The 18421-nt window shown below is 45.4% G+C and overlaps 1 protein-coding gene across 1 annotated transcript in view; it reads left to right on the forward strand.

Annotated features, from left to right (window-relative positions):
* LOC141096106 (uncharacterized) overlaps positions 1-18421 on the forward strand; it is a 102668-nt gene that overhangs the window by 22626 nt on the left and 61621 nt on the right. The gene's annotated exons all lie outside the window — the stretch shown is intronic.

Consider the following 18421-nt stretch of genomic DNA (forward strand, 5'->3'; position numbering starts at 1 on the left):
CAGATCAAGGGCACGCCTTTGAGGCAGAAGTGTTCCAGAAATTCTGTAACTTGTATGGTTGTAAGAAGATCCGGACAACACCATACCATCCACAGACCAATGGCATGTGTGAGAAGATGAACCAGGTGGTGATCGACCTGCTGAAGACCTTGCCTTTGGAGGAGAGGAATCTGTGGCCAGAAAAGCTGCCAGATCTGGTAGACCTCTACAACCACACTCCTGTGAATTCCACCAACTGCACTCCAGCCTACCTCATGAGAGCAAGGCCTGGTAAACTGCCTATTGATTTGGATATGGGAGTCCTGACACCTGAAGTGACGTCACCAGATGCTGACTGGTATACAGAAAGACAGCAACAGTATCGAAGAGTACAAGAGTGTGTGGAAAAGAGTCTAGCTCAGGCAAGACTAAAACAAGAGAGGAACTACAATCAGCATGCACCTGCAGTTCCCTTCACCAGGAGAACAAGTCCTCAAGAGGAAAAAGACTGCATAAATTGGATGACCAATGGGAAGCCGAACCCTACACCATTCTACCCTCAAATTTTGACAATACCAAGGTGTGTCTTATTAGTAAAGACGGAGGAGAAACCTCAGCAGCAATATCACGGGATCATTTGAAAGTATGCCCTGACCAGTTAAAAGAAAGAATGGAAGAACAGAATAACATCCAACCCACAGAAGAAGAAAAGGTCAGCACCATACTTGGAGAATTCCCGGCAAATTGTACTAAAGTAAATGATGCAATAGTGGTGCCAGTGTTGATATTTCCCCAACTGGTAGTACCAGAAGAAATGATTCAAGAAAATCCTGAAGATCAGGAAAATCAGGCAGCATATGCCACACCAGCAGTGGAGTCAGAGAACCCTCGCCCTGCCAGTGTTGAATCTGTCATGCCCACAGTGAGTAGAACTGGTCCTAGGAAATCTAGTATCCCTGTGTTACGCAGAACCACCAGTAGTGTATCCAGTACATCACACACTACACCAGTAGTTAGCATCAGGCAACCAGTAAGATCCTCAACCACACCAGTGTTACGCAGGTCTACCCATACCACACAAGGTATACCGCCAATCAGATATTGTGTATAGATAAGTAAATGTAATTTTTGAAATGTATATATGTAATTGTTTTCTAGTTTGTGCCTACAGATAATCTGTAAGAATTCTCCTTTTTAAATTTATCCAGTTTTGTTTAGATGGACATTTTGGCGACAGGGCTGTGTGTGGTCACTACCCTTGTAAATAGTTCACCAATTGCCCAGGAGTGGACCATGGACATTGATGCTTGGTCTTATCATCATAGGACTATTTTTGGAGCTTTTGGTTTCTGTACATTTTTCATTTTTCTTAAATCTTGTAACCTTCATATTGTTTATATGGTGTTTTATGTTGTTCATCAGCCCAGGAGTGGTGACTTGCACTAGGGGGGAATGTGGCGCCCCCAGGAGTATGGTCGCCACAGTGGCATTGCCTTCCTCCAGAGAGGGTGATGTCATGCTTGGAAGCAAGGAAGGGTCTCTCTAACAGTTAATCATTTACATGCAACACGTTCCCACTTCAGGCCAGCAGAGGGAGCTCTGAACCAGGATTGGGGGAGGAGCGCGCTCTGAGGGCCAGAAAGGGAAATAGTCAGTTAATGTGAGGAAGGCAACGTGTGTAGACGTGTGGAGAAAAGCTGGAGGTTGAGCTGAGGATAGAGAGCTCCCTCCCTGTGAGAGCGCATGATCTGGAGCCTGGTCTCCACGGTTGTATGGATACTGAGGGTCCTGCAACAGAAACCAGAGGAATAGGAAGCTGTAAATGCTCTATTCCCAACTAAGACTCAGACGCACAACAGCGACGGGTGAGCCAAGAGAGATTGAGGGCTACAGCTGTTGGCATACGAGGTAGTTCTAAGAGAAGATAAGAAGGAGGAACTTCAGTGTAACATAGTACTGGATGTGCCTCAAGCCAGCGCTAGGAAGGAGACTACACAACCCATCTGATAGAGAGATCCCTGAGTTGCTTCCAGGCTATCCTGCTCCTGTGCCATCTGTAACCAGGACCCTGGTGTCATGATCCAAGGTGGATCTGACAAGTTAATGGACAAAGTGAACTTTTTTTCCTTTGGCTTGGTGCCAAAGTGGGTTGAATGCCCCTGGTGGCCATTAGAATTAATACACATGGTGTCGTTCATTCTAAGTTGCCCCGGTGGTGGTGAGCGGTAGTGCACTTTAGTTTCTTTGGTTTAATGTGCACTTAATTACAAATCAGGTGTGAGGCTCTATAAACGAGTTCAGGTGTGTTTGTTCACTGTTGGTGATATTGTGAGTTAGTCATTCTCAAGGAAGCCTGGGTGAAAGAAGGAGCTGAATGAGAGTCCTGGGCAGCCCAGCCAGAGGGGTTGAGTCAGCTATGGAGTCTGCATGGAGGGCAGCCATGGCATGGTAGAGTCGCAGTTTATGGTGTCAGCAGGAGGTTCTTGCATGGCTTGGTAGAGAGGCGACGATGGTGAGAGTTGCACTCAGCATGCTGGACTTGGTTGCTGAAAACTGGACTCAAGCATGCTGGACTTTTTGGCAGAAGCTGGACTCATCTTTGGGACTCTGTTTACTGGGCAGCTGCAACTGGTGGTGGACTCTGCTCCAAGGCTGCACTATGGTGATGGATCCGGTTATGGTGATGGATCCGGTTGGAGGAGAAGATGCACGCAGGTGGTGGGCTCTGTTGCTAGGAGCGTACGCAACAGAGCAAAGCTAAGTGGTGTTTCCCCTGTTTTGTCATCTTTCCTCATGTGTGTTTAGTGCAGTGGTGGGATTAGTTTCCGCACTGACCAATTCCCTAGTGAGGGTTTAGGGTCAGGGCGAGTCAGGGTTTTAAGGTTCCTGTGCGTCGCCCAGTGCGAAACCGGCATAGGGAACGTTAGGAGTGCAGGGACTCTGGCTCAGGGGAGTGCAGGAGGTCTCCACATCCATATTCCCTATCGCAGGGCCCCCCATTGTTAATGTTACCCAGGTTCCCCTTTATTATTTAAATTTGCCTTACTGGAGGCGGGGTTTCCAGACTATTGTATAAATACGTGTAATACCTAAATTCGCCAGTTGGAGGTGTTGTATCCAGCTGCACGTCTTATTATTTAAATTCACCCAACTGGAGGCGGTGTATCGTGACCGTGACACCTGGACTGCGTTTGCCAAGTAAAGGTAAAGAAACTGCACCCTGTTGTGTTCCTGTAACATCCTCAGCACTGCTACATCTCTGTGCCAAACACTGCACCCTCTTCCTAAACAGTCCGCTACACTGCCCTGGGACCAACAGCCCTGCCTGTGGAGGGCTACAACATCATTGCTGCACTACACCATCTGTCCCAGAGGATCTGCTTGCAGCATCGGCTTAACACTTCCCTTGCCGAACACCACAGGTGGCGTCACGAATCACTTATAAACTTTATTCCCAACTCAACCCCTTTTACATGGGCGCCCAGGGCCATGGACCGGGTCACCGCTGCTGTGACAATCCCCTCTGAGAGACCGACCCGGTACCGAGTACCCCACAGCCCTGGGAGGGTGACCTATTTGTTTATATCATCAATGTTTCTTTGAAATGCTAATTATTCTTTCAGTCATTGCATTTCAATATGCAAATAAACCTCCATTCAGAAGCTTGTAAACATTATTAGTCACAAAATTAAATTCGCTTTTGCTGCCATAGTGAAGCTTCTGTGTATTTTATCATAATCATTGACTTCCGAGAACAGAGAAGGATTTCTGCAAGCCTAGAGGAAAAATAACTGGAGAAAGTAAACAGACCTAACCTGGGGGCAAAACAAGGGCTTGAGAGAGATTGCGGGCACCCCTGGATCCTGGAGTCCGAAAGGACAAAAGACTGCTCTGTTGCATATAAGAAGCTTTCTACTAATATTTACATGTGATACAGATTTTACTTAGAGGCCTCTAGGTAAAATACTGGAAGCCTGGCCCAGGGGTGTAATTACAATAGGTGCAGGGTTTGCAATCACACCTGGGCCCTGAAGCCTAAGGCCCCTTTCACACATCAGTTTTTCGCTGTCAGGCGCGATCCGGCTTTTTTTTTGTAAAACCGGATCCGGCGAAATGCAATGCCGGATCCAGTTTTTCCCCATTGACTTGCATTAGCGCCGGTTCGCGCCGGATGGCATTGCGTTTCATCCGTTTTTTGCCAGATCCGGCTACTTGTCTCATTCCGGCGTCTGGAAAAAACGGCTACTGTAACGTTTTTTGTCTCCGGCGAAAAAGCCGGAAGCGCCGGATCCGACGCTTACGGCTTTTTGCCACAATGAAAGTCTATGGCTGCCGGAATGTGCCGGATCCAGAAAAAGACGGATCCAGCCACCGGATCCGTTTTTTTAAGTCTGCGCATGCTCAGATCCAATTGGCCAGCCCCCAGGAAACAGATATAACCTGCTAGACGGATCCGGCAGAAAAACGGATCCGTTTCTACAGTTCTCCAAAATTTATGCCGGATCGTTTTTTTCTAAAAATAGCCGGATCCTGCCTGACGGCAAAAAACTGATGTGTGAAAGTAGCCTAAGGGGCCCAAAAGCCCAAAAAGGCCTTTTGGCTTATATATATATATATAAAAAAAAACACTACTATTAAAGACTTGCAATAATTGGGGACCCCATTGAAGCTCTTGCATTAGAGCCCATGATCTTCAGGTTACGCCACTGCCTAGCACCATATGTGTCCACTTAACAGGTGCCATATACTTTTTTATTACTCTTGCATGACTATAAATAGTGGTTATAGTAAACGGATTAATTTTATAATAAAATTGTACAGTTCAATAAAACTTACAGCATGATAATAGCACACAGGGACAGTGCTAGAATCCAGAAATCCAAGCAAGCGCTACCAATGGCACCTGGGGGCTCAATCTGCCCAGGTCCTAATATCTGCCATTCATATATGATGGGTGTGTGCACTGCAAATTCCCAAGCGGGATCAGGAGCTGAGCGACCTCCACACAATATGGATGCCAGCTTTTCAATACAGCTGACACTTGAGTCTTAAGGTTCCAACATTAATGTTGGCTGAACCCATTGTCAAACACGGGATCAACTGATGTTCTAACGTGTTTGATGGTACCGGTCATCTGATAGTTGGAAGAGAAGGCGATAAAGCATGTCTGATTTCCGACTGTCCTTCGTATTGTTTTTCCAGAGATAAGCTGCCAGCTGGCAAATCAATTGACGGCTTTCTCATAGGGCTTTTGTGTATGGAAGAGATGGTTGTCTGCCTTACGATCGGCTGAAGCATTGTTCCGCTGACAGGCATCCAATGTATATGGCTGGCTAGCTCCAAATGCCAGCAATTGAACCTATTCGATGCCACTGTCAATCATGACATTTGCATTCAAGTACCTGAAAAACATTATTTAAAAAAAAAATATATATATATATATATAATTATATACAGTATATACGTTCATATAACTCTATTCTCGGAACAGAAATTAAAACTAATAAAAAAATGAACGTATTTCATATCGCTCCATGGTGCCTAACTAATACAAGATCAAATCTATCCCACCATGTGAACTTAAAAATAGAAAAAAATGCAGATTTGCATTTTTCGGTTTCTGCGACTCCAGAAAAAAAAAATTGGTATGTAAAGCTGGCCCTGGTGACTTTTCAGAAGTTTTAAAAATAGGGATTTGGTTATTGAGACACAACCAAGAGCCAAAGCTCACAGCAGACTTTCTGTGTTCCTCTTGCCACACTAGTGGAAAACGGTGCTCAGCTGAGCGCTTCACACACTTTCTTTTAGCAATTGGTGGGGTCATAGTGGTAACAGGTACAGTACACGGATGCAACAGCGCAGAGAATGAGGAGACAGTGTTACCTAACCAGCAATTATTTATTTAGCTAACACAGTTTTATATGTATTTAGTGCCTTTGGCACAATAGCAAATGCAGAGAATAGACAGTGGCAATACAGTGAATTATGGCACAATAGGAACACGGTAATGTGACTAAAACAGGGTATTTACACAATTTTATTTACATAATTTGCCGTATAATCTCAGTCAAGCAACTATTAGGGTACGTGCACACGCTGTGGATTGGTCTGCGGATTTTTCCGCCCTGATTTTGCAAAATCTGCAGGTAAGTTCGCAGGTCAAAAGACCTGCGGTTTATCTGCGAATTAGCCTGCGGTTTTGCCCTGTGGTTTATCATCTCTATAATGGAGGAGATGGCAAACCGCTGTGGAATCCGCAGAAAAGAATGACATGTCAATTCTTTCTGCGGATTGGAAACCGCAGCAAAAACCACGCGGAAAATTCTGCACAGTCTGCACTGCGGTTTCCATTTTCCATAGGATATAATGGTACTGTACAACGCAGCTAATTCTGCTGCGGATCCGCAGGGCCAAAACCGCTGCAGATCCGCAGCAGAATCCGCAGCGTGTGCACATACCTTTACCGTCTCTGACCCTAATTTCTCAACCTAGGATGCGTCACCGCTTCCCCAGGCAATACATGTAGGCATCAAACAGAGTCTATGATATTCCCTGTTAGGCTGCAAGTTCCATGTCAATGAATCACGTGGCACACCTAACATGCTGGCAGCCTCTATTTCCCGGAACATGCCTCTGATTCCTCCCCCACCTCTGTAGCTTACGTTGGCACCAAGGATTGCAGCTCATATGAATGTCACTCTCCGGCTGCCGGGTCGCCTCTCCTGTGTCTGACCCTGCTCACATTATTCGGATCTCCCTACTTGGGTCCCTTATCTCTGGGTCTAGGGTTGGACTGGCCCACCAGAGAACCGGAGAATCCTCCGGTGGGCCCTGGCTTCTCCTTCAGAAGAATTCATAGTGCAAACCTTGCAGTTGCTATGGGGCTTTTCAGTGGAGGAGAAAGGTGGGACCTCACAATCAAATCCTCTAGTGGGCCCAATGTTCTTCAGTCTGACACAGACCGGGTCTGATCTCTCAAGTCTTCACTTGGGTCTAGTTTTTTGGGTCTTCACTCTAGTCGGCGCTTCCAGGTCTTCACTCTAGTCTGCTCTCTCGGGTCTTCACTAGGGTCTGGTCTCTAGGGTATTCTCTCAGGCCTGGTCTCTTTTAATAATCTCTATAAGCCAACTCTGCTGCTCACATGTCCATCCTGCTACTGAACCAGGCACCTTCTCCTCCCCTTCTCAGTCTTCTCAGGTTTTTATAAATAACTAGCTGAAGAGCCCAGCACCACCGGGGCATAGTAACTAACTATGGTTAGTTATAACAAATTATAATATATATATATAAAGCTGAGTGTATAGCCCCGCCCACTCCCCATAGCCACATTCACTATAATATCCCACATCATCCCGTCAGCCAGAGCTACCGGACTACTACCCCTAATATCCCACATCATCCTGTCAGCCAGAGCTACCAGAATACTACCCCTAATATCCCACATCATCCCGTCAGAGCCACCGGACTACTACCCCTAATATCCCACATCATCCTGTCAAAGCCAGTAAAAGTAGAATAGTGAAATTGCACAGAAACATGGTTCACTAAGATTCCAAGTTTTCTACTGATCAGGCTGATATTCTCACTTATCTGCCACCATAAATATCACAGTCATGCTTTTCACCAATGGAGAGGCACAAACCTTATACATTAGTACAGTAGAGAAACCTTCACATACATTTTCATGCACTGTCAACTTGTAATTTGTCCGGCTGAGTTGCTCATGGATGTACAGCATCTGTATGCAGTATCGTATCATATTTAATGGGTTGTTATGGGAAAAGCATTTCGTGTTATATGAGTATATTCAGGTGAATTATGGGGATAGTAGCCCTTTAAAAAAAACTCACAGCATCAGAGTACAATAACACATCAATAATGCATAAACGTGTCTGTAAGAAAATATTAAATCCACATGACATTTAATATGTGCACTTTCCTACATTCACGTGTGTCACTTAATGATACCACACAGGAGGGGGGGATTCATTTCTGTCATGTGCTCTGTGCTCCTTTCTGGGGGGCAGACAATGGCTGGAGCTTATGTTCCTGGGGATGCTAGATTTCTCCCACCTTGTCAGTGTCTGCTGAGGTGTTGTCAAGTGGGAAAACTTGCTCATAGCAACCAATCACAGCTCAGGTTCTTTTAACCAGCTATGGTGAAATGAGAGATACTTAGTGATTAGTTGCAAGGAAAACTGTTGTTCATAGCAACCAATCACAGCTCGGCTTCCTTTGAACAGCTCTGGTGAAATGAAAGATGCTTCATGTTTCGTTGGTGATACATACATACATTAATTTTTATATGTAGAGATAACTGTGCATCAGTTGTCACCTGACCTGGTGTTTCCTCCAATCTCTTCCCTCAGGGTACTTGTACTATGCTCTTCAGTTCCTACTAATGTAGTTCTCTCTGCGTTATCCTTTCTTATCCTCTTTGGTAAGCAGATGGCGATGTTCACTTGCAGACACGCATTGTAGGCATTACTGTGTATGTCTCCTCGCTCATTCATCCCTTTACAATGGCAATATTTGCCTTAAGGAACAACATAATATTGACCTCACCACTTGGTCAGATAAAAATAAGGTAATTGATAGAGATGGCACATTTGCCAAGAAAACCTCAATTTTAAAGACACTGACTCGTTACCATGTCAACCATTGTGGTTGCTGCTGAACCTATTTATCAAACATTTGTAAGCTGCAGGGATGGGGCGGGTTACTATGGCGACAAGGAAACGCAACCTAGGTAACTCATGACCGTTTTTTCTTATTATTATCATTGTGTCTGTTTTGAGACCAATTAGGGGGGATATGATTGTATGAAAAGATCCTAGTGAGACGCACATTACAAATGGATATGTAACGGTGCTACTTCTCCACTACAGACAGACATAAGCGATGCTCCATCTCCATCACCAACTATTCAGTGTTCAAATACAAGCAGCGGATAAATTATTAAAGGTATTTTTGTACATATGGAAATCAGGTATATAGAAGACTTAAGTTTTTGTGAGAATATTCTCCAAGAATTCACATAAGAAAATGTTTTGTCTACGGTAGAAAAATAAAACTGTCGATCATCCTCCTGACCTCCTATATTATTTGTTAACATCAGTCATTGAGGATGAAAGTAGGCGTCCTGCTTCTCTGTGCCCTGCAGTGCAGGAAGAGAACAGGGTAAAGCTCAGCCTCTGAAGCAGAAAATGACTTTGTAGTCTGTAGGACACACAAGGGCACATGGTACGGCATAGGAACTATACACACAAAATGCCCTTCAAAAAAACCTTTTAAAGAGGACCTGTTACCAGGACAAAAGTGGTCAGGTTTTGCTCTTGTTTTATTCCTGATGTTCCCCAGAGTGATTATTTTTGTTTTTTTTTTGTAAATCTCCTATATTGTTCTAAAGATATGGGCCTTAATTAGTGCTACTATTTATGGTCTTTAGACAACCAATACAAAAAAAACCCTGGGTACATAAAAGGCATAATAACACTGGTATACAGTGATTCTGGTGCCAACAATGTCTGAATGGTTTTATATTAAAGAGGTTGTCTTCAGGATAGGGTATCTATGTCTGACTGTCCGGCACTCAGCGCCCTCACCGATCAGCTGTTATTGGTGCTGGATGCAGCCTCCGGCCGGAACTGCTTACATGTGGAGCTTGGCCATCTACTTGTAGTGGCCGCCAGAAGGAACTACATATCCGCTTCCAATTCAATGGGATGTGCAGTAACAAGCCCCGGCCACTACAAATAGATGGCCAAGCTCTGCAAGTAAGTACTGCACTTCTGGCTGGCAGCCGTCACCACTGGCATCGATAACAGCTGATCCTCAGGAGTGCCGAGTGCCAAACCACTACTAATCAAACATTGGTGCCCTATCTTAAGAATAGGGCATCAATGTAAAAGTAGTGGAGGACTTCTTTAAGTTTATAGAGCTGGCTAAGAATATGACTTCAGTTTTGCCAGATTGGCTCTAGTTTCTGAGATATTTAATAGGTAATTAATTAATTACAGTAGAATTCTGGCTTCAAAAAGTTGCTTTTGTAACATTGTAAACCTACAAATTGAAACACAAAATAATTAAATGGGATAATTCATTACCTAAGACAATGTTAAAGAATTAAAAGCTAGACCAAAGACTGAAAGCTATCTCTCACGATCCATTTTTGAATGCTTGGCAGCTCTGGTTCTCCTATTATTTAAATGTAGCTTTTTTACTTTCAGGCCAGCAGGGGTTAATGTCAGTTCCCCTTGCAGACAGCATGTTATAACTGCAAGGTTGCTTGGTCAGGTGACCACTCCCACCATCCTTTAAATGGTCACCTGATGCATCAGCTGACTTTCGGTGATAGAGGAATCTACAGTGACCAAGCCTGGAGTAAGGAGTTTGCTGGCTGCTGTGGTGTATCAGCTGGTTTCGTGAGTTTATAATCCTGGTGTCTTTATTCTGCTGTGCGGTGCTTTGCAGCAGAGGTAGTTAATGCTAAGTTGTGCTATTACCCCGTCCCTTTCGTGTTTGTCATTGTCCCCTGTGTGGTATTATCTGCAGTGGTGAGGCTAGCGCTCTTGCCGGCCAGTGCACTAGCCAGGGCAGTGTTAGGTGACAATGAGGGATGAGGTTCATGATGGCGGTGGGTGGAAGGACGCACTTAGGGCGTTAGGGGAGTGCAGGGACAGGTTCAGGTTTGAGCTCAGGTGGTGACCATCCCGCATTTCCCTATCAGTAGGGCCTTCCTCCCCCCATTTTCATCCCATTGTGAGTGTGTTGCACCATCCGCTGACCGACTCCCCCGTTGGGTCATGTCTAGAGTTGAGCGACTTTTGCTTTTTTAGGGTCGAGTTTCGTTTCATGAAACCCTCAGAGGATTGTAAGTGGTTAAAACTAAAAGAGAAAGAGCGCAATAGGGTCTTACCCAGGTAAAAGAGATATAGTTCAAGCTGTTATACTCACCAATAGCAGGAGACTTGGAGGCATAAAGGAATAGAAGTCAAAGCTGCTGCACATCCAAATGGCCACTCCGTGACCATAAATCATCAGATATCAAAGAAATAATTTTCGGATTAACCGTGCGCTGCTAGACAAAACGACTCCTTTCCAGATTGTGTACTTGTATACTTTTATTTTCCCAACGCGTTTCGAAGTTTCAAACTTCTTCCTCAGGGGATGATGTGTACAAACAGACAGAGTAGCTCCCAGTTTTATACATACAAATTTCAAATATTTGCGCCAAAGGTCACATGTTACAGGGAAAGAATGTCAAAGGTCATCAGTACCAAAAAAATGTACAAAAAAATGTTTAAAACTGCATTGTTTCTACCTTAATACATTCTCTTAAAATATTTATTTGCAGGTCATAAAAAGAAAAAGAAGAATAAACGAAAAAAGCAATGAAATAAATATATAAAAATATAAAATGATAGACCTGTGCTAGAACTTATAAAAAAAGCAAGAAGGAGCAGTAAATCACAGCTCAAACCATCATCCTAAATGGGCAGACGAAAGAGAATGAGAAAAAAAGAAAAGAAGAAAATGATGGATAATGAATATATATATATATATATTACAAAGATTCTTTTATTCAATACAATAAAAATGTTTTAAATGTTTTATATAAAAATATTCGCATAATATGTATTTAATAAAAATTATTAGAGATAAAAAAATTTTTTTTATGTGTATTTTGTATTTAAAAATTTAACCAATTTGAAAAGTGAATCTTTGTAATATATATATATATACACTCACTGGCCACTTTATTAGGTACACCTGTCCAACTGTGTGTTAAGACTTAATTTCTAATCTGCCAATCACATGGCGGCAACTCAGTGCATTTAGGCATGTAGACATGGTCAAGACAATCTCCTGCAGTTCAAACCGAGCATCAGTATGGGGAAGAAAGGTGATTTGAGTGCCTTTGAACGTGGCATGATTGTTGGTGCCAGAAGGGCTGGTCTGAGTATTTCAGAAACTGCTGATCTACTGGGATTTTCACGCACAACCATCTCTAGGGTTTACAGAGAATGGTCCGAAAAAGAAAAAAAATCCAGTGAGCGGCAGTTCTGTGGCCGGAAATGCCTTGTTGATGCCAGAGGTCAGAGGAGAATGGGCAGACTGGTTCGAGCTGATAGAAAGGCAACAGTGACTCAAATTGCCACCTGTTACAACCAAGGTAGGCAGAAGAGCATCTCTGAACACACAGTGCGTCGAACTTTGAGGCAGATGGGCTACAGCAGCAGAAGACCACACCGGGTACCACTCCTCTCAGCTAAGAACAGGAAACTGAGGCTACAATTTGCACAAGCTCATCGAAATTGGACAGTAGAAGATTGGAAAAACGTTGCCTGGTCTGATGAGTCTCGATTTCTGCTGCGACATTCGGATGGTAGGGTCAGAATTTGGCGTAAACAACATGAAAGCATGGATCCATCCTGCCTTGTATCAACGGTTCAGGCTGGTGGTGGTGGTGTCATGGTGTGGGGAATTTTTTCTTGGCACTCTTTGGGCCCCTTGGTACCAATTGAGCATCGTTGCAACGCCACAGCCTACCTGAGTATTGTTGCTGACCATGTCCATCCCTTTATGACCACAATGTACCCAACATCTGATGGCTACTTTCAGCAGGATAATGCGCCATGTCATAAAGCTCGAATCATCTCAGATTGGTTTCTTGAACATGACAATGAGTTCACTGTACTCAAATGGCCTCCTCAGTCACCAGATCTCAATCCAATAGAGCATCTTTGGGATGTGGTGGAACGGGAGATTCGCATCAGGGATGTGCAGCCGACAAATCTGCGCCAACTGTGTGATGCCATCATGTCAATATGGTCCAAAATCTCTGAGGAATGCTTCCAGCACCTTGTTGAATCTCTGCCACGAAGAATTGAGGCAGTTCTGAAGGCAAAAGGGGGTCCAACCCGTTACTAGCATGGTGTACCTAATAAAGTGGCCAGTGAGTGTATATATATATATATATATATATATATATATATGTATATTCATTATCCATCATTTTCTTCTTTTCTTTTTTTCTCATTCTCTTTCGTCTGCCCATTTAGGATGATGGTTTGAGCTGTGATTTACTGCTCCTTCTTGCTTTTTTTATAAGTTCTAGCACAGGTCTATCATTTTATATTTTTATATATTTATTTCATTGCTTTTTTCGTTTATTCTTCTTTTTCTTTTTATGACCTGCAAATAAATATTTTAAGAGAATGTATTAAGGTAGAAACAATGCAGTTTTAAACTTTTTTTGTACATTTTTTTGGTACTGATGACCTTTGACATTCTTTCCCTGTAACATGTGACCTTTGGCGCCAATATTTGAAATTTGTATGTATAAAACTGGGAGCTACTCTGTCTGTTTGTACACATCATCCCCTGAGGAAGAAGTTTGAAACTTCGAAACTCGTTGGGAAAATAAAAGTATACAAGTACACAATCTGGAAAGGAGTCGTTTTGTCTAGCAGCGCACGGTTAATCCGAAAATTATTTCTTTGATATCTGATGTTTCATGAAACCCGACTTTTCCAACAGTCGGGTCGAGCAAAATCGGCCAACTATAGGGAAAAGTCGGGGGTCCGACCGAAACACGAAACCCAATGTAAGTCAATGGGGAATTAAAGTCGGCAGTGAGAGGAGGACAGGAAACACACCTACAGTGCCCATTTGAATGCCAAAAGCATCAATTCTTCTTACTTAAGCTTGTCAACTTTAATTAACTTCATAATACTAGTTATGCACTGAAAAATGGGGGTTATTTGGCTAAAGTTGTGGGGGGGTAGGGCTGGCTCCAGGTTTTCATGTGCCCTGGGCAAAAGAGCACCCCTTTAACACATACCACAACTCATGATGCTCCGATACGGCAGAGAAATAGCGGTAAAGTACAATGAAAAATACTTCACTTTTTACATCTCATGACGAGGACCATCTATTTCTCCATACAGAATTATTGGTCCCATATAATGTTTGAAACAGTATATGATGAGCTCCACATAATGCTACAGTATATGTTGGTCCCCATGGATGAAGCTCCACTGTCTTATGGGCCCAAATAATGCTCCAAACATAATGGGCCCCATTTCTAATGCTCTAGTGTATAATGGGACCTGTAAATGCTTCTCCAGTGTCTGATGTCCACCTTTGGAATGTTCCAGTGTATGGTGGGCCCCATCTATCATTCTCCAGAGTATAGTGCTCCCCAAAAATTGCTGTCCCAACATTGAAAACAATGAAATAAGTCTCCTTGCTAGGGAATCCCTGTACTAGTCTGGACTCCTCGTCGTCCCCATCTTCCATCTCACTGCACAGTATTTCAACCTTGCAAGTGCTGTGATCCTGAGCAAGCAGGGGGGGCCCACTCGTTGGTGACGGCACTGGCACAGGGCCCCTGATAGTACGGTGGTGTGTCTGACGACGGGTGGGCCGAACCTGCACTTTCATCTGCAGCTTCCTCTTTGTCACCGTGTAAGATGGAACTGTATATGGGAAGGGTAACCTGAGTTTCATCAGGGTCAGATTCAGGCCTTGTAGCGTACGAGGGGAATGTAGTGGTCTGGGTCAATGTACCAGCAGATTCATCGAGCAGTGGCTGGGCATCAGTGCACTTGTGTCGCCCCCAGGAGTACGGTCGCCACAGTGGCATTACCTTCCTCCTAGGGAGTGTGATGTCATGCTTGGGAGCAACGAAGGATCTCTCTAGCAGGTTAACTTATTGGGCGGCGCTATTCCCACGAGTCGCGACCCTCCAAACAGCGTTCATGAAGGCAAAGTGTTTGCTTTACGTGGGCAGTATGGTTGCAAAGCTGAACCTTAAAGGAATGTCCAGAAGGGCACCACCAGGAGTGGAGCCTACGGCGTAATTTCACTCAACATGGGCAACCTCAACCATCCAGCCACAAAAAAGATGCACACATTGCAAGCTTAATTCCGTTAACGAACGAGACTCCGTCATGCCCCGCGGTCTGAGTCCGGCTTACTAGAGGGACACGCGAGGCTCTGGCACGTGAGATTGGCCAATAACTGGTGTGTCATGCCCTTACATATCTGTGGCTGCATGTGCGCTACACTTAAAAGGCCAGCGTTTGTCGCTTACAGGTGCAGATAACCCGCTGAACAACGTTAGTGATGGGGATCACTGATTACAATTATTACCCGCGAACGATGATTTCCCAGTAAGTGCAGGTCAACCGCAGTTCCGGAATTAAGCCTAACCATCATTCCTGAAAAAATGAAAAACTTACGTGTGCAAACCACAGGTGCTGTAGCTTGCTTAACAGCTCACCAGCCGTTCTCAGGCCCAGTATGGATTACATGTGATTGCACAAAGGTGAGAAAGGGTACCGTATCCCCGGATAACATGTATGGATAGCATAGTGTACACATTCAAAATATATGTCTATAGATCAGGAGGCAGGCTCAGACGGTGTCAGGCCCAGTATGGATTTGACGGCCCAGACTACACAGCGGAGGAGCAGGGAGAGGTAAAGATTGCAAATGCTGGGGCCCTGCCCAAGCAAGGGGGGCCCACTCATGGGCATCGGTACTGGCACTGGGCCCCTCATAGTACGGCGGTGTGTCTGACGGCGGGTGTGCACCACCACCGTCAGAGACCCTTGATTGCACTATGAGGGACCCTGTGCCAGTGCCCGCGCCCAAGAGTCGGCCTACCCACCTGTCCAGGCCAACGGCACTCGCACGGTTTCGTGCGCTAGGTGGTGACCCCGACCATGGGGGGGGCAGCACAGTTAGGGAGTTTTAGAAAGTGGCATATGTTGATGTTGGACATTCAGCTGATGAAAAAGGCGAAATTGTTCAAGTCCCAGGAAGAGGAGGACCAAAGCAAGCCATTTTTCTGTCATCCTATGTGTCATCAGGGGAAGGTGGGACAAAATCCTTGGAAACCCATGCATGGTTCATTTTAATGAAGGTTAGATCATCCACATTTAGGGTTGACAGACGGGTCCTTTTTTCTGCCAGGATTGATCCAGCTGCACTGAAGACTCTTTCCGATAGCACACTTGCAGCTGGGCCAGCGAGCTCCTGTAAGGCATATTGTGCCAATTCAGGCCAGGTGTCCAGTTTAGTGGCCCAATAGTCAAAGGGGAATGACGTGTGCGGGAGAACATCGATATGGGAGGAAAAGTAGTTTGTAACCATAGTTGACAACTGCTGTCTCCTGTCACTTTCCATCGATGCAGTATATTACCAGTTGTGTGAGCGGTACTTGAAAAATCAGTCCACAACATTGTCATGAAACCCCTGTCTCCAACGTCACTTCTGCTGTGTGCACCACGAACACCTCTGCCAAGCTGCCCCTGGCCTGTACGGCTCGTGTGAGAACCATCACCGCTGCTGTGTGCTGGGAATGCCTCAACCAACCGGTTTACCAGAGTTGCTTGTTTATTAGCCAATATTAGGTCAAGGTTCTCGTGTGGCATGATGTTTTGTAATTTGCCTTTATAGCCTGGATCCAGGATGCTGGCCAACCAGTAGTCGTCATCGTTCATCATTTTGGCAATGTGGGGGTCCCTTTTTAGGATCTGCAAGGCATAATCTGACATGTGGGCCAATGTTCCCGGTGTCAATGATGCACTGCGAGTGCTGGTTGGAGGAGCACTTTCTGGCAAATCCACATCCCTCCAGTCACACACAAACCCTGTACCAGACCTTGCCACGCCAACATTTTCACTTGCCCCACGAGATGCATCCTCCTCCCCTAAATCATCCCCATCATCATCCTCCTCCTCCTCTTCTTCCTCCACTTCGTCCAGGAGAGGTCCCTGAGCAGACAATGGCTGAATGTCATCAAGGATTCCCTCCTCCTCTTCCTCCTCGTCAGCATTGGCTGCAGACGCCTGCTCCTTAAGGTGCATCAAAATTTGCATGAGCAGACGCATAAGTGGGATGCTCATGCTTAGGATGGCGTTGTCTGCGCTTACCAGCCGTGTGCATTCCTCAAAACACTGAAGGACTTTACAGAGGTCTTTCAGCTTCGACCACTGCACACCTGTCAACTCCATGTCTGCTCTCAAAGTGTCTGGCCGTGTATCCTCCCACAAATGCATTATGGCCTGCCTCTGTTCGCACAGCCGCTCAACCATGTGCAGGGTGGAGTTCCACCTTGTTGCAATGTCGATAATGAGGTGGTGGTTGGGAAGGTGGAGCAATCGCTGCAGCTTCTGCATACGAATGGAGTGTACAGGCGACCGGCGGATGTGCGCGCACAGTCTTCGCACCTTCTGGAGCAGGGCTGTTAACTCCAGATAATTGTTGAGGAAGCACTGCACCACCAGGTTCAAGGTGTGAGCCAAGCAAGGTATGTGGCTGAGTTTTGAAAGGGCTATGGCTGCCACAAAATTACGGCCGTTATCACTAACTACCTTGCCTGCCTCAAGATGTATACTGCCCAGCCATGACTCAGTTTGTCACTGAAAGTACTCGGCCAGCACCTCCGCGGTGTGTCTGTTGCCCAAACACATCATCTGAAACACAGCCTGCTGACGCTTTCCACTAGCTTCTCGATAGGGGGACACCTCGAGTGCACCAGTGGCAGCTGCAGATGGAGTGCTCGTACGACTGCGCTCTGTGGACGAGCTTTCGCTTCTGGAGGAGGAGGAGGAGGAGGGTCGAACGCCTACAGCCAACTGTTTCCTATACCGTGGGCTAGGCAGCACTGTCCCACCACCGCTGTCCCCTGTGTACTCTGCATCTACCACATTAACCCGGTGCGCAGTGATGGACATGTAACCGCCCTGGCCATGCCGACTGTACCATGCATCTGTTGTGAGGTGCACCTTTCCACTCACTGACTGCTTGAGTGCATGGACAATGCGGTCATTCACATGATGGTGGAGGGCTGGGATGGCTTTGCGAGAGAAGAAGTGGCGACTGGGTAGGTCATAGCGTGGTACTGCATAGGCCATGAGTTCGCGGAAAGCTGCACTTTCCACCAACCGATAGGGCATCATCTCTAACGAGATTAGTTTGGCAATGTGGGCGTTCAAACCCAGTGTACGCGGATGAGAGACTGAGTACTTTCTTGACCTACTCATAGTCTCTGGGAGGGTGAGCTGGACTTGAGAGCTGCATATGGTGGAACTAGCGGTGGACAGGGCGGACTGAGAGAGGGTTGATGATGGTGATGGAGTTGGTGTTCTTTCTGATGGCTTAGATTCAGTCTTTCGTTGATATAACAGTGGGATTCCCTGACTGCTTTGGCCTTGCAACGACACCTCAACATTTGCTGCTGTGCTAACCGGTGGGCTTACAGTGGGGGAAACAATGTAGCGTTGCTGACTACCTTCTTTGTGATCAGTTGCACATGTGGCACTTGAGGTTTGGTGTTGTGTCCACGCTTGCAAGTGCATGCTGGTTAAATGTCTAAGCATGCAACTGGTATTCAAATTTTTCAGATTTTTCCCTCGGCTAAAGGTCT

The sequence above is a fragment of the Dendrobates tinctorius genome, unplaced genomic scaffold (assembly GCF_039654945.1).
Source record: "Dendrobates tinctorius isolate UK_male_01 unplaced genomic scaffold, ASM3965494v1 ptg000071l, whole genome shotgun sequence".
Classification (NCBI taxonomy): domain Eukaryota; kingdom Metazoa; phylum Chordata; class Amphibia; order Anura; family Dendrobatidae; genus Dendrobates; species Dendrobates tinctorius.